Source organism: Vollenhovia emeryi, unplaced genomic scaffold (genome assembly GCF_000949405.1).
Source record: "Vollenhovia emeryi isolate VEMERY1.0 unplaced genomic scaffold, V.emery_V1.0 DF939188.1, whole genome shotgun sequence".
Taxonomy (NCBI): domain Eukaryota; kingdom Metazoa; phylum Arthropoda; class Insecta; order Hymenoptera; family Formicidae; genus Vollenhovia; species Vollenhovia emeryi.
In genome coordinates this window covers 1057911-1073636 of record NW_011967178.1, presented here as the reverse complement: position 1 = coordinate 1073636, position 15726 = coordinate 1057911, and the positions used below count along the sequence as shown (strand labels likewise).

Sequence of the window (15726 nt, the reverse complement as noted above, 5' to 3'; positions counted from 1 at the left end):
TTTTGCCCGTCTCCCGGGGAAAAACAGTACAGACGCTTCCGGCGATCCGATACAAAATTTATCCGGAGCGACGGATCGCGAAATACCGGAGGGCGCGACGCTATATCGAGGAGCAAACAGATACTTGCATAATCATAGAATTATAATAGCATTTGGGGAGAGTTGCCTTTTGGAATCTTAAGAGGTCTGCAAGCTCTCGCATACGTTTAAATTAATAAATTCCGAAGCGTCGTGAGATTCGTGGATTCCGTGAGCCATAAACCTGGCAATTTAACGAAGATGTCTCTCTCTCTCTCTCTCTCTTTTTCAATATTACTATCGTAATTACTATTATTTGTATTATTGCTAGTAGCAACAACTCTAAAACGGGCGATTCTACAACATAACTTCGTAATATTTACTTCCTCTTCTGTATATCCTCACTACCTCCACGACAAGACTAAAGGACCAAGTCTTATCTTACGTAATCCTTATCCTCAGCTCATGCAAACAGGCGTCCTCATGTTCGGTGTATGCATAAGCAAATGCAGCAGCCACTATTAATCCGAATAATCCGTTTTGAATAATATAAGAAACGATAAAAGTGCGATAGATTTTTAAACGATTTTCGTTATTCAGCGAGAATTAAAAATAGAAATATTTGTTACTATGAAATGCGGAGCGAGAACGATCGTGTTTTCCCATTGTTCGCGAAACAATGTCGTGAATCAGGACCGATATATGTATCCAACAATTAAATTAGAAAAGGCCACCTTTTAATAAAATATTTATTTGTATTAAAGTTGTTTGCATTATAGTTTCATTGAATAAGTATTAAAAACTTGTTTCATTAATATTATTGTCTCCTTTATTTCTTTCGGTAAAATCTTATGCTCGATTGTTTGGATATAACATTTTAATGTCAAAAATAATTAAGTACCTAGTTTGTATAAATAACCATTTTAGTTGGCGCAATTTGATGATATCATTACTTTCGTAGAGACAATAAAAATGTTTTTTTTCTAACAAAATATATCCAAATAATTGAATTATATAATTCTTGATCGGATGGCGCTTATACTTGGCGTCTTTTATCTTTTTTAAAAAAAGGCTATTTTTTTAAGGTGATATATGTAAGAAACGGTAAAAGTGCGATAGATTTTTAAACGATTTTCGTTATTCAGCGGGAATTAAAAATATAACGCAATATTTGTTGCTATTCCATGAAATGTGGAGCGAGAACGATCGTGTTTTCCCATTGTTCTCGAATTGCGGTGCCAAGTGTTGGAAAATAGTTGAGGCTGGCAATACTTTGTTTCAGTTGTTAAGCGATACGGCGCACGCGGTTGGCATCGTTTCCCGATGAGACTGCTGTGCTGCTGTACAACTAATTTCCGGGCTGGTTCCAAAACTAAACGCCCCGGGAAGTTCTTGCTAGTAGCTCATTAAGTTAGATTCTAACAAGTTTAACGTATTTTGCTAACTTTATGTGGGGCGAATAGAGTGAGCATGTGAAAAAGACAGTAAAGATTCAGCAGTTTCATTTTTACGAGGATACAAAGCCATTCTCTTTCTAAATAATCTTATATTAAGAAACAATTCTAACAAAGCACAGCCATTATGTAAAAAGTCAAAGGACATCGACACTTTTTCTACGTAAAATAAGTCCCCCAATTTTCTTCAAATTTCGTATACAATTAGACGAATCATTAGGTAGATCAAATTAACAAAAATTGTTTCAAATCACTTTTTGAGCTGTTGGATCGATTGTACCTGATAATGATACGGAATCTGCATTTTATAAGCATCATTTTGCAGTGGAAATCATTCTTGTAAAAGAAGGAAGAGATGTAACGATATTTAAGACTTATATAAGTACACGGAGAGAATTTTCTCTTGAAATTTACCCTTGAAGTCATGTCATCGTAGGACAACATGGCATTTTGAAGAACGTTATGCGAGTTTTCTGAAATCTTGCCATACATTTTACTAGTAAAATATGTACTAAGTACTAGTAAAAACGTACAGTAAAATTTCAAAAAACCCTCATAAAATTTTTCGAAATGCCGCGTTGTCCTACGATAAATTTTAAGAGAAACTTCTTTCCGTGTATATTTTCGATTTTGGAAGTTTTCTTGATAATCTATTTGATTGGAAAAATTCATATTCGAGAAGTGCTTATCGTGGATTCTTAAGCCAGTAACATAGAAAAACTATAAAAAGTACGCGAATATCTTCCTTGGGCATCCGAAATTCTAGAATCCTTTAGGTTGTTAAATTAAAGGTACAAGCAAGGGGATCGTTTAATCCATAACGTGGGGTCAACGGCATCAAGAGAAGTGCCGTTTGCCTATATACGTGCCAGAGAAATCGCCAAATATTCGTTTCCGAATCGTAGGATTCCAGGCAATTCCTAATTGAAGCCGGCGGTAGCCGCAGCTTAAATCAGCAAATGCCGGCGAGGCTGGTCAGTTTCTGGAATAGCCGCCATTCTACGTCCATGCTAGATTGTGGTTCCATTTGCAAGATACGTATCGAGCAGTGGGCAATTTCCTAACAGCGATGCACAGTATATACAAAGTCCCCGCATATTCTCGTGAAATCGGTACCCATTACGATGAATTAAGCACTATTGGATCTCGAAAAATGGAATAAAAATTCTAGGCACGTGTCGGAATTATTATTAACGTTTTCTAGGCGTTCCGTGGACACTTGCGCTGTTCGACGATATAATCGAACGTGAATCTGGATAATTAATTATTGAAAAATTTTTATCCAAGTTTGCAAAACTCCAAGTTTGAACACTGAGCAAAACTTCCATCAGATAAACCAATTAAATACCGTTTCGGATGGTTAATTTTTCCGATTAAATTACGGATACATCCGATGAAATGCAGTTACCAATTAAATTTTATAGTATTGAAAAACCGATCATATTTTTCATCGGATATACAGTTTAATTGGATATATCCGTTTGTTATTACGTAATTGGATTATCCGATTATATTTAATCGGACATTTTTCTCAGTGAAATGTTGCGCATATACAATTGTCAGGCGGGAGAAATCGTCGATTTCAGCTTGTCATAGAGAAAACGGGGGAGGATGGGAAAGCACCCTTCGGTCGCGCTCGTGACCGGGTACGCAGGTGCCGAGATCAGGGGATCGTCTGGTCAAGAAACGGTGCGGATGTTCCGCCAGCCGTCACGTTTGCCGGATACGTATCTCCAAGCGATGACCGGGAAGTAACGACCGGGAAGTCCGACGGTCCCGGAGAAGTTGTTCGCTGTTGATTCAGCACGGGTCCGCGATGGCGAACACCTGTTACCGCCGCTATCTCGAGTTTAATCAAGGCCCTGGCTCCCGTAGGAGCCAGCTACGAGCGCAGACTCTCTAACTGACGTGATGCCGCGGGACGGCCTGGTTTAGCGCGTCGTTGGGCGCTTATGGGACACGCTCGTTAAAATCGACTACCGACCGCCAGCAACCGTCCGACGATATTCGGGTCACCCTTGGAACGCCATTTAACATACGCCAAACGCTGTACACAGATTCCTATCGGCCGTCGAATATTGAAATAAAAGCTGTACAAGCGGATTGTAGATCGACCAGTTCGCGTAAGATTTAATCGCGCTGTTTTTGAAATCAAAATATTTCTCGCTACGCCATGTCCCCCGCCCTCAGAATACATCAAAAGATACGCAAAACTCTGGAAACTTGAGGTGCAACGTGCAGTTTACATTAAAATGTTAAGTTTTGAATTATAATTACAAAGGAAGCTAATTTGAAAGTTTTACGTAACAAATTTCATATTTTAAAGCGGAAAATTTCTTTAAAGGATTTTAAATTATGAATAGAGAAAGAAGCAAAACAGATAACAATTTACAATGTCAAAAAGAAAAAAAAATTGAGATTTCTTCTTTTTTTATTTCTTTCACACTGGATTGCTAATTAATTCTAATCACGCAATCGTGTTTTACTTACAAACTTATACGCTACACTACAAAAAGATTTTTTTAAACTCACGAGTAAATAGATTTACTTAAAATTATTTTTTAATTAAAGTAAATATTTATTCTATTTAAATAAAAATATCAAATTTCAAGTAAATCTATGTATTATATCAAGTAAATTAATTTATATCATTACATTTTCTACATTCAAATAAAGATTTCATGAGATATACAAGAATACTATTTATTAACTGAAATAATTGTTTTTGTTAAATAAGAAATCTATTTCTGCTGCTATGAAAATTACATCTTAGTAACCATTTAATAGAATTAAAATAAAAATTTTTTAATTAAAAATTATGTACTCTTTGATATTTAATAAATACTTGAATTAAGGAAATGCATGTTTTAATTTGTTTACTATTTTTTAAATTTAAGTTAATAAGCTATTAGGAGCGACCTAATGAATAATTTTCTTGAGTAAAGTAATATTTTTTTGGTTTAAGATATTTATTTATCAGTGCATGGTATAGCAATCGCGATTGATTTAAATATCGAAGTAGTTTTGGAGTTGCAAGGCACGTGGATGACGGAAATGATCTAAGCGGGTTGCGCATTGCGAAGTAATATTATTTTCAAATTTTTCATTCAGAACCAAGTCCATTAATGAAAAGTAGAATGATTTTCGTTTATTACTCGTATTATTGAATTTTGGAAATATATATTTCAGTAGCAAAAGATCAAAATGGGATGAAAATTACGGTTCTAAAATACGTGCGATGAAAATTTCAGCAGTGCGGGCATCACAAGCGACGCGATATATGCTACTCATGCTGTCAATTCACTGTTAAATAATTCCACCCATTTTCGGTGTTATATATGAACACGAACACGAACACGCCGACGTGAAATATCGACCGCCTAATTTTTCGCTAGCTTGAACGACGCGCGCTGATTCAAACGTGTAAAATCGCAAAGTCGAAAATTCCGCAAGCGTTCCCGACCGGACGTTATCGTTGTTTCGCCGACAGTAATGAGGGGTTGTTGGTCATCTTGTCGTTGACGGTGCGCACACATTTATGGCTTAGAAAATGCCGAATGTGCCTGTGTTTCGCAAGGGAAACGATTCAATTCAGGTCACGTTCGGCAAAGCCATGTCCGACTTTATTGTCATTTGGCAAAAATATCTGAGTCAACGTAAAGATAAATGTGTGCAAATTATGAAATGTTACAACGCGATCTTAAATGTTTAACGAGACATTGTTCGATCAATTTATCTTGCGTAAAAGATACAAGATTTTTCGCGATAGTAACTCAATATTTAAACGCATACTTCTCGACTAATTAAATAGATTCGTTATACGGATTAATTAGGCGAGCAATCAAATGCATCTCTTTACAAATGCGTAATAATTTAATTTTTATCTTATCTAAAAATGTGAAAAAACAAGCTTTTTCGTAACTCGATATTTAAAACGCGTATTTCTCGGCCAATTAAATGGGTTCGTTAAATGGCTTTATTAGGCGGGCAAGAGTAGAGCATATTTTATTTATAATTCTCTCAATATTCCATTTATTTCAATTCGATGTATTACTTATCCGTGCTGTAAATGTAGTTCTTGTTACGCGAGTAATGCCATTTTTCTTTCGCGCGATAGCGACGCGCCGTATCTGAATGTTCGGCGACGTAATTGCACGTCAGGACGATAAATCCTTTCGGCCGAAGAAATTCTTGATCCACGGCACGCATCCTGCCCGGTGACAGGATCGTTCCAACAGAAGGATAAGGGACGGACATAGATAAATCATGATGTTTCGGGTACCGGAAAGAGAAGCAAGAAGGAGAAGGGAAACATATCTATGGGGCTGATCTGTTATAATATTTTCTTTCTCGGCAGCTTTGTCTTTTCCAAGATTTGCCGCTGGATTCACGATTATTTACGTAAGAGCAACCTGACAATTTTATGAAACTAGAAATGACAAAACGCGCGCTTCGCGCGCGCAATTTGTGGTTGAGCATTGTATATTTTTAAGAATTTGTATACATGCAAAGAAGTAATTGTATGCGCAACGTCAATTTAAAATAAAAAGTAATTTATCACTCACTGATACGATTCGCAACAGAAAGTTGTAAATCGTTAACAATATATAGTATGTTAAACTGTAAAAATACAAATATGTATATGATTATTATATGTATATTAATTATGTAAAATCAAAATTATTGTATTAAATATACTTTATATTTTATATTTTTAAAAATAAATAATTATTAAAATAATTATATAGGATACCAAAAAAGTCTCTCTTTTAGATATAAACTCACAAAATTGTATACGTATGGTTTTGTCTCTAACACTTATTCGAATTCTTGTTCAAATCATTTGAATAAATAAAATAAAAACACAACAGATGCTTTATTTCGCACAAGTAACAGATAACAGAAAAATGTAAGACACTTACCTCACCCTTTCTCCGCTGTTGCCCGATGCCTCCCAGGCTTCCTCCTCCTCTCAGATTTCCTTGTGGCACTTACACAACACTCACTCGCGAAAATCATCGATCGCGCGAAATTTCTGGCACTGCCGTACGCGATGTTAGATACCGCGAAACGCATGAAATATTATTGTTAACAAAGATCGCGTGACTCTCTATCACACAAATTACTCAAACTAACAACTTGCATTCTTGATTCGGAAGAATGGATAAATCACTTTTGAATTGGCGATATACAACGCGAGCATCGGAAGCATAATCTGCGGTAAAGAAGTAATTATTAGTCCGCAACGAAACGATATTTTACAATCTTTGTCATTCAATCTAATCCTCGAACGACAGAGCGAGTTACAGCGCGAACGCCGAAGTCGTACAAATTTCTCTCTTTTCCCGAAAATGGAACAGATTACACGAAATCGACAGATAATTAAAAGCGCGGTGCGTAAACGAGATGTAACCGCGACAAAGTACCACGGTTTACACTCATATTTTAGATGAGTTAGTCTCGTGAAATATCTATGTATACGTTGATAAAGAACCGTCGCCTCAACACGCAATTCGTTTCTCATTACAAGTTGTAGAAACGTAATAATTAATCGAGGAACGTTACTTGTTACTAACAAAGGTGTGCAAATCAATAGCGTTTTATCCATACATTTATCGCGATCGAGTCTTCGAAACCGATAACACGAAAATAATACGACACACGGAGCGACTCTCGCCACTGCCTGCCGGCTCGACGTTCGGCGAGCGAGTGAGACCGCAGCGACCTTCGAGTACACGATGGCACGCAAAAACATCGTACGTCACCGCGCCGAGAGAAAAACAACTACGAACGTTGAGAATTCGTTGTCTTTTTTTGTTCCGTGACTGCTACTACGTTTTGTGTATCATTCTGCGGACTTATTGGTATTGATTAAATTAACGATTAATTCTGTTTAATCGAGAAAATATTTCGAAACAGAAATCGTTGTTACTTAAATTCTAATTACTAAGATTAGAGATTTTACCTCAATAGTTGGTGTATACGAATGTATATTTCTAAATTGCAAATCTTCATTTACCATGAATCTAAAAGAGAAGTGAAGCACACCGCGCTTCGAGAAAACCAATTTCGCGGAAAAGAGGCCTCAACTGTTCGATATTAACGACATTCGCGCTATTAACATCTCTTTTTTAGAAAGGGATGACACGATACACATGTTAATTGCAGACAAATAGCACCTTAATCTATTCTGAAAGCTAAAAAGCTTTTAAGCTCGTTTCTTGCTTGTCTCTTCTCCGCTTATTTTTAAAGGGATGTAGTTTATTAAAAATTAACTCCAGTCTGGCTCTTGAAATCGATACAGCAATTTCAAAAGTGTATCTTTGTTTCTGGAGTACAATGGCGGAAAATAAATTTTTGAAAGTAAATTAAGGGTGACGTGTTAACGGATTTCAGTTTTCCTGCGTCAAGAGCTACTTTTACAAATCCTTTGGGGGATTTTACGAATCACAGGGGACAGATACTATCGTATGATTTCTAATGTCTTTGACAGACGCTTAGGGGTTGTTTTCCCACTGTCAGTATTTGTTGCCCGGGCGGGGCTACAGGTTTCCTTTTGTCTTGAATTTTCTTATCTCGTAGCAAGATCCACGAATAGAACACTTACCCGGATAAAGGAAAAGCCTGGAGCCGATGACGGCCAGAGGTCGTCGCTTCCACTGAGGAAAAACCAACCCCTTCAATACCAAAGTGTAGCCGCAATGGCTGTATCCCGTCAGATCTGGCAATGGCGATGCGGGTCCTGGTAAGAGGAGAAAAAGAACGGTGAATAACTACGGCTTTAATCAACGCGCGAACGATTCAGGTGTCACCCTTTAGGGGCGACACGTATGCCACCTTTTGAGATCAAAGGATTAAGGTTCAGATTGTCGCATGAATTTTCTGATACGAAAAGGGAGCGTGTATTTACTTAAAAAAATGATTAAATTGTTGAATTAAAAATCAATATTATAAATTTTATTATTAAAATTAATTTTTGTCATAAATTTTCAACTCGTTTATATTAAACTCTTTAAACATTTATATTTTCTCTGAGTTCGAAAGAACTATCGTATACCAGTAACAAATAAATGCTCCTCTCTCAGGAGAAAGTTTTTTCCTCGAAAAGGTGAATTATAAAATGAATCATGCGTTTGTAGATAACATCGAGAGAGAAACCCAATTAATTTAAGTATGAATGAAATTACAATGATATAATTACATAATACTTAAAATACGTTTCTTATTATAAAATATCTATTTCTTACTCTCTATAATTTCTAAAAGTTTACCGATTCTATTCAAAACTGCTCTATATACTGTGGTACATGGAATTTTTCATTGCATATGCGGCGGCAAACGGCGCGCGGTGAAATTGAGTTACGTTCACAAACAGAAACGCAAATTCCCAGAGAGTTTTGCAGACCATATGCGACATGCGAATCAAAATGTTATTTTTTCGACTCATTGTGTTGCGATATAGACCTTTAAACGTTTTGGAGATGTAAAACCATCATAGCTAACTCGTAAAAAATAGCTGATGTTGTATCGCCCTCATAGTTTTCACACGGCATGTTTCAACGACAATTTTTCAGCATGTTTGATCGTATAAATGATATTTTGGTTAACAGCGTATATATCAAAATAACGCTTTCATAGATTCTCGCGAAAATGAAGTTAATTTGACATTGCTTATATCCAGAGTAAGAATAGAAGATGCAAATTTTATCCCCAAAGCATCTAATTTTTCTAAACACACTAACTTACATATATTGTTTTAGAAAGATGTAAAAAATGCTTTGATTAAATAGCGCTTCGAAATTCTTATGAGCCTACATTTGGAAATCAATATACGCGACAATCGAGCAAATGCAAGAAATAAAATCTCCGTTATCAGAAAAAAAGCAATTATTACCCTGGCAGTGCATGATATTTCCTTGCGGATGTGTAAATATCAGACTACGTCGCCGTCGGCGAGAAATGCTCGCGAGCTTTGCTTCGCCATCTCCGCGATAAAATCCAATAAATCGTGCGCGGTTATTAAAGCCAGCGTGCGTGAGCTTTATTGCGACTGGAAAATGCCTGCACGGTACGAACAATATTCAGCAATTTCAAAGGGAAAGCGATTTATTATGCGCGTATGGATTCTGCTATTTTATTAAATAAAAAAAAGGATACGACCGATGCTCGGGAGTTAGAATGCCCAGCCACACGCCGGTTTTCACTAAAGAAACATTAAAACCGGTATTGTATCTTGGCAGTTGAATTTTGGACGGAAAATTGTTATTAAAATTAAAATTAAAATCTGATTAGTATTATCAGAGAAAAGGCGCTTTATCCCACTCACAATATAATACTTTGGGCAAGAAAATTATTTCGTTCGGCGCATTGAGTCATTCCGCAAAGCGCAAATATGCTTCGATGTTATAATATTTAACATTCCTTTATTTTCGGAGACGAGCTCAGATCATGAAGAATCGATCGCGGTTTCAGCTGCAAGAAATGAAGTCTATTTTCTCCCTAAAGTGAATTATATCCGCCATTTAACGCTCAATACCTGGGCTCTGTTCTCGCGAACGAAAGTTGCCGCGGGAAATTACAGGCGAGAGCATGGGAACGCGATAATCGGCGTTTAACGTTTCGGCTTAGCTAGGCAGGCGGTCGCTTGCCAGGGTGACGGCGGTGGCGCGAGCGCGCACTTCCGGTACTTCCGGCCAGGAAACTCTCAGTCGTTAGCGGTTATTATGGTTAAATATGCTGGCGCCGGCGGCGTCGGTGCGGCGGTGCTTCTGCTAGATAAATTTGCTGTTTTAACGCTCAGCCCTGCCTGCATCAACGTGCGCGACCTCATCATAATCCCGCTCCAATTCTGCGCCATGGAACGTCAAACGGCACGTGAACGCGCGATACCGCCGGATTTGCAGTCGCGGCGGTAAAGGAAGAATTTATGTTAGGCCGGAAAGTTGCGTCAGACTGGATAAACAAGTGCGCGAGATGACGCGATTTGGATTTTCGTTATGGATAATTGGTAGTGGATACGGGAGCCGGATCATCGATTTTTGCATTTTGGATATAAACGCGCGTGCACCCTTTCGAATTTATTCAAATTTTGTCGTGTATTAATTCAATATGTAAAGCGTAACTGTAGGTAAATATATGAAAAACAAATATCGGCGAAATATATACTATGTATACAGGGTGTTATGTAATACCTGCCTCACATTTTATTTTTGGATAGCGCGAACTAGACCGAGTCGAAAAATCATCTACCGTTTTGCAATGTTCGCAATAGTTAACGAGTTATTAATTATTAAAATTCGTTGTCTTAGCCCGGCCTACCGCCCAGTTCAAACGCATGGCGAGATGCGGCCGTCCCATGATTGGCGTTGCTAGGCGCGCGGAGAGTTGTTTACTATACATAGCTGTTGCCGCGTGTCATAAACAAGTCCCCGCGGGCCTAGCAACGCCAATCGTGGCCGCATCTCGCCGTGCGTTTCAATTGGGCGGGTAGGCCGGGCTAAGACGATTTTTAATAATTAAGGAGATGTTGGAGTGGTTCTGCACTTTTGCACCGTTTGCACTTAAAACTGTCTGTTTCGTGGAAACATTTGTGTAATATACAAATTAAATGGCTTACGTGTACAGATCGAAAGCAGCTTGCTATTCCGGCTATGCAAAAAACAATATGGTATCACTAAGACCAAGTTTGCAAGTCTAATAAAAAATAATAGTGAGCAACATACATACTACATGTACTGTATGTGTGTGTTGCTCACTATTATTTTTTATTAGACTTGCAAACTTGGTCTCAGTGATGCCATATTGTTCTTTGCTTAGCCGGAATAGCAAGCTGCTTTCGATCTGCGCACGTAAGCCATTTCATTTGTATATTACACAAATGTTTCCGTCAACTGACAGGTTAGAAAGGTCCAAAAGTGCAGAATCACTCCAGCATCCCCTTAATAACTCGTTAACTTGCTGGAGTGATTCTGCACTTTTGACCCTTTTTGCTCCTAGAACTGTCAATTCGTGAAAACATTTGTGTAATATACAAATTATGTGGCTTTTGTGTACGAACCGACAGTGCTCCACTAATCGGACTAAATCAAAGAACCAGCATGGTACCATTGAAATTAAGTTTAGAAGCCTAACAAAAATCGATTTTTCGAGTGAATAGATTCTAAACTTAATTTCAATATCATACTGTTCTTTGATTTAGTCCGATTAGTGGAACACTGTCGGTTCGTACACAAAAGCCACATAATTTGTATATTACACAAATGTTTTCATGAATTGACAGTTCCAGGAGCAAAAGGTGCCAAAAGTGCAAAATCACTCCAGCATCTCCTTAACTTTTGCGAAAATTGCAAAATGGTAGAGAACTTTTCGACTCAGTGGACTGGAGTTCGCTCTATCCGAAAAATAAGTAAGAGGTGAGGCGGGTGTTACACATCACCCTGTATATCTCAGATATTCGAGGGGATGATCTGCAGCTGCGGAGAATAGAAGGAAGGATCTCGGAAAGTATTCTGGAAATTGAACTATGTTGAAAAACCGGGCGAACAAAAGCTGGATACATGAATTGTTTATGGATAACGCGGCTGGGTGGGGGATTTTCAGCTTAAAAATACCCTCGATGATTAAAAATTCGAGTCGACGCGCTCGAAATCTCTCGGGCGCGTGCAGAGCTTCGAGCGCACGGGTCTCATACCCCGTCGCTCGTATCCTTGCATTACCGGGTTTTGTATCCTCGCGAGTTCGGTTATCTGAATTTTGCGTATCCCAATCAAATAAACAAGAAGCACATGTAAAAAAATAAAAACGCGGAAAACGAACGCTCGCACACCGTTCGGACGTCCGAGCGTGCGGCGTGGAAAGTGTTTACGATTGCCAGTTTTCCCGGTGTATCGGTCCGACGAAAAACAGAGTGCGAACGTCTCTCAGGCTGGAATATCAATCACCGGCGGTGTCCAATATCGCCGGGTGTAACCGGCGAAATGTGAGCACGCTACCGTTTACCGATACTCGCAAAAACCAGTCCGAGTGGTACGCGACAGAAGTCGAGGGGTAGTTTTCGCGAGAGTTGGCCCAGGAGGGGCGACTAAGAAGCTCGGACAAGCAGCTCTTTACGGAGCGGAACAAAAGTTGCTCCGACCTCTTCCGGATTATATTTCCAAGATGAATACGCATGCTGTAACGCTGCGAGAGCAAATTGTAGATAAACTGCCTTGTATATCTCGCTTAAGAGCGTAATTACGGGCGTTAAAGGCAATCGTCCGTTGGCGAGTTTTGCGAAAACGCCCCGGCGAAGAAAAGAGGAAGAGGGTAAATAAAAGTAATGGCGAGCAGGCGGGGAAATAAATACAGTCTCGCGATGACGACGGCGATGCGACGACGCGACGATCGCCCGCGCGCAACACACTTTAACTTAATTAACTCGGCTAAATTGCGCCACGTAAGTTACGTAATGCGCTTCGAGTTTATATCGCCAGCGACCGAGCGGCGCACAGAAGCGCCCTGAAATTGCTCATTAATAGCGGCAATAACGTTATAATTAGCGGAGCACGCGCGCGAACTCGCTCGCCCGTCGTTTCGCTATGTGTCTCCATAGTGGAGAACGCAACGCGAAAGTGCCTACTTAGGGCCCTCGTGTCGACACAATGGCCAACTCTCGTTCGGGACGCTTTGCTTAAGTGGCACGAGCGTTTCCTAAGGCGGGATCGCAAACCGACAAACTCCCGGTGTCGCAACGTCAAAATCGCGGCTCTGGGTCACGGGTGACCCATAAACGCAAAGAAAGAAAAGAAGAAGTAGAATGTGTCGGCTGAAAGTTTTACTCGCGTAATAACTGTAATGTGATGCTGTAAGGAAAGAGGAGGAAGAGGGCGGGGGCGCGATTATTACACGACAAGAGTCGGCAAAGCGTGGCTGTCTGTCGAGCATATCTCTCTTTCTTTTACCTTGGAAGTGAATCAAAGAGATTCGTTACGTTTATGTTTGTCCAAGGAGCGCTCTTCTTGTTATATTATTTTTTCAAACACAGTGTACAACTAACGTGTTTGAAATAGAGATGCTATTTGTCAACTTGAAGAGTAACTACCGCCACCTTTTAAATTTCGACTGCCTTTAATTTACTTAATTCGACAATCGTTTAAGTCGAATCTTATATGAACACGCCGACCTTCACTCCCCAGTGCTCTCTTCGCTTCCTGACTATAATCGTTTAGTCAAGTACACGGGACCTCCATCGATGAGTCGTCCTTCAGAATATTCTTTGATCTCTCACCGATGACGCGACAGAGATTAATTGCTTTTTGTTATATCGCTGAAGATGGTTATAATAATAACCGAACATTTCGGTCGAATATATTGTACTTAGAAGATTTGTTAAGGTGGCTCCTGCACGAAGGAGCAGTTAGCACGGGTGCTTTGGTGGGGCTCCTTTGATTTTTATAAATTCATATAACTGTCATAATAGTCGGTCTATGCAGGAGCCACCTTAAGCGATTGACACGCGCTAAGACTTGCATTTACGACTCTCAATCTTTTCCCTAGATTAATTTAGTTTTTGACGTATGAAAATATTTGGTAATTGTTCGGAGCACGAGTCACCTCGCGCTAGGTACGCTCGATTCTTTGCGTTCGCTAAACCGTTCGGGTCCGCATAATCAATAGACACGCCACTTACAATTAGTCAAACCGCGCGTCTCGCTAATTAATCATCACGCCTTGGCGCCCGAAGGTTAAGACGACGGGAATTAGACGGGCGCGATTCTCGCAAAAGTTGTTCGCGAGTGCCGGGTGACGAGGAGACGGGCGAGATGACGAAGTGCTCAACTAACGCAATTAGCTTGCAGAAGGTGGCGCGCGTCGGCCCACTGAAGATGTAGTCAAGATGTAACGAAATCCGACGCGCTTTGTAATTACCAGGATTGGGATTTACGTTGAGTAATAAAAGTGCGTTAAGCGTGTACAAACGTACATATGCATGGGTTCTACGCGTAAACGTAATAAGACGCACCTTGTTCTGTCGAAGACAGAATCTCTCGTCATAGCAAGGTGCTTTTAGAATCAGTTGAGCTTCAAATAGAGCTGTTTGTTAGATTTAATATCAACTAATGAATGAGAATAAGAAGCTAGTTGCTTTTTGATATTTTCTTAGACGCTACGTACTTATAAAACAATTGAGAATCATTTCTGAGCGAGTTAACTTACATTTACACACGGGTGATTGAATAAATAATAGAATAGTCGGTATTTATGATATTATATGATGTTGGAATTGTTTCAAGTAAATTATTTAAAAAATTAAAAATAAATACACAAGTATACGAGCAATGATTCGCGGGAAAGAACAAAGAATATATTTTGCCATAATTCATACCGACCTACGTGAAAGCCGATGAGATGCCGGAGTTCTGGATCAACTCCCAGACGAGCGCGCCTGGATATATCCTGGTAGCCAAGCCTTTGAAGAAATTGATCCTGAATCTCCAGCGGCTTCTCTTGGGATGCCAACCTCCTGCCTGGCTCACCGCCATACTAGAATATAAATTCATGGAATGTTTATTTTAACAACGAACAAGAAACGACAGAATGGACATCATCGCACTCAGAAAAGAATGAAATTCGTGCGAAGAGAGAGAATATTAAAACAAGTAAAAAGTTTCAGGAAAAAATTTGTTAAAAGAGATTAAAGTAGATTAAATGTATTATATAAATGCATTTTTATTATTTTATATTGATTTAATTTTGCCTCACAGTGCGTAATGAGATTATGATAATCGACGAGAACTTTTAATAAAATTAAAATAGAGGTCTAATAAGAATATCCGATTTAAATGTTCGTGAGAAACGAGCAAAACTATTTCACATTTCATCGGTATTTTATTAAAGTCTCGATAAAATTTTAAGATCAAAGTTATTTTCTGAGAAAACGAAGTTCATCATTTCTGCTAATTAAGAAAATATTCTAACGCAGTAACTCTTTAGATCTCGCTATTTTCTTTTCCTACTGAATCAAGTGTTTTTCTACAAAGTTGTTTTTTTATATCAATAACATATTGTGATGTTCCTGAAAATTGTAGAAAAATTTAATTATAAAATTAATTATCAAAATATTTAATAATGAGAATTGAAGGGCATTAAAATAAAATGTAAAGAGCAGATAATAGAAGTTTATTCTGTAATTAATTCGCAGTAAATCTTTCATTAATAACACAATTATCAGACAATTTATTACTGCTAATTAAAAGATTATGAGCAAAGTAGAAAA

General features: G+C 38.7%; 1 protein-coding gene across 2 annotated transcripts in view; it reads right to left on the bottom strand.

Annotated features, from left to right (window-relative positions):
• Positions 1-14984, bottom strand: part of LOC105562445 (protein phosphatase PHLPP-like protein) — a 51356-nt gene extending 36372 nt beyond the window's left edge. Inside the window, exons 1-2 of one of the 2 annotated variants that reach the window (XM_012013296.1) lie at positions 14840-14984; positions 8080-8214 (exon numbers count right to left, since the gene is read on the bottom strand). The gene's annotated coding sequence lies outside the window, so the exon portion shown is untranslated. Of the gene's footprint in view, positions 1-8079; positions 8215-14839 lie in introns of those variants that run through there. The other variant, XM_012013294.1, reaches the window with a different exon arrangement.
• Between the last annotated feature and the right edge of the window lie 742 nt (positions 14985-15726).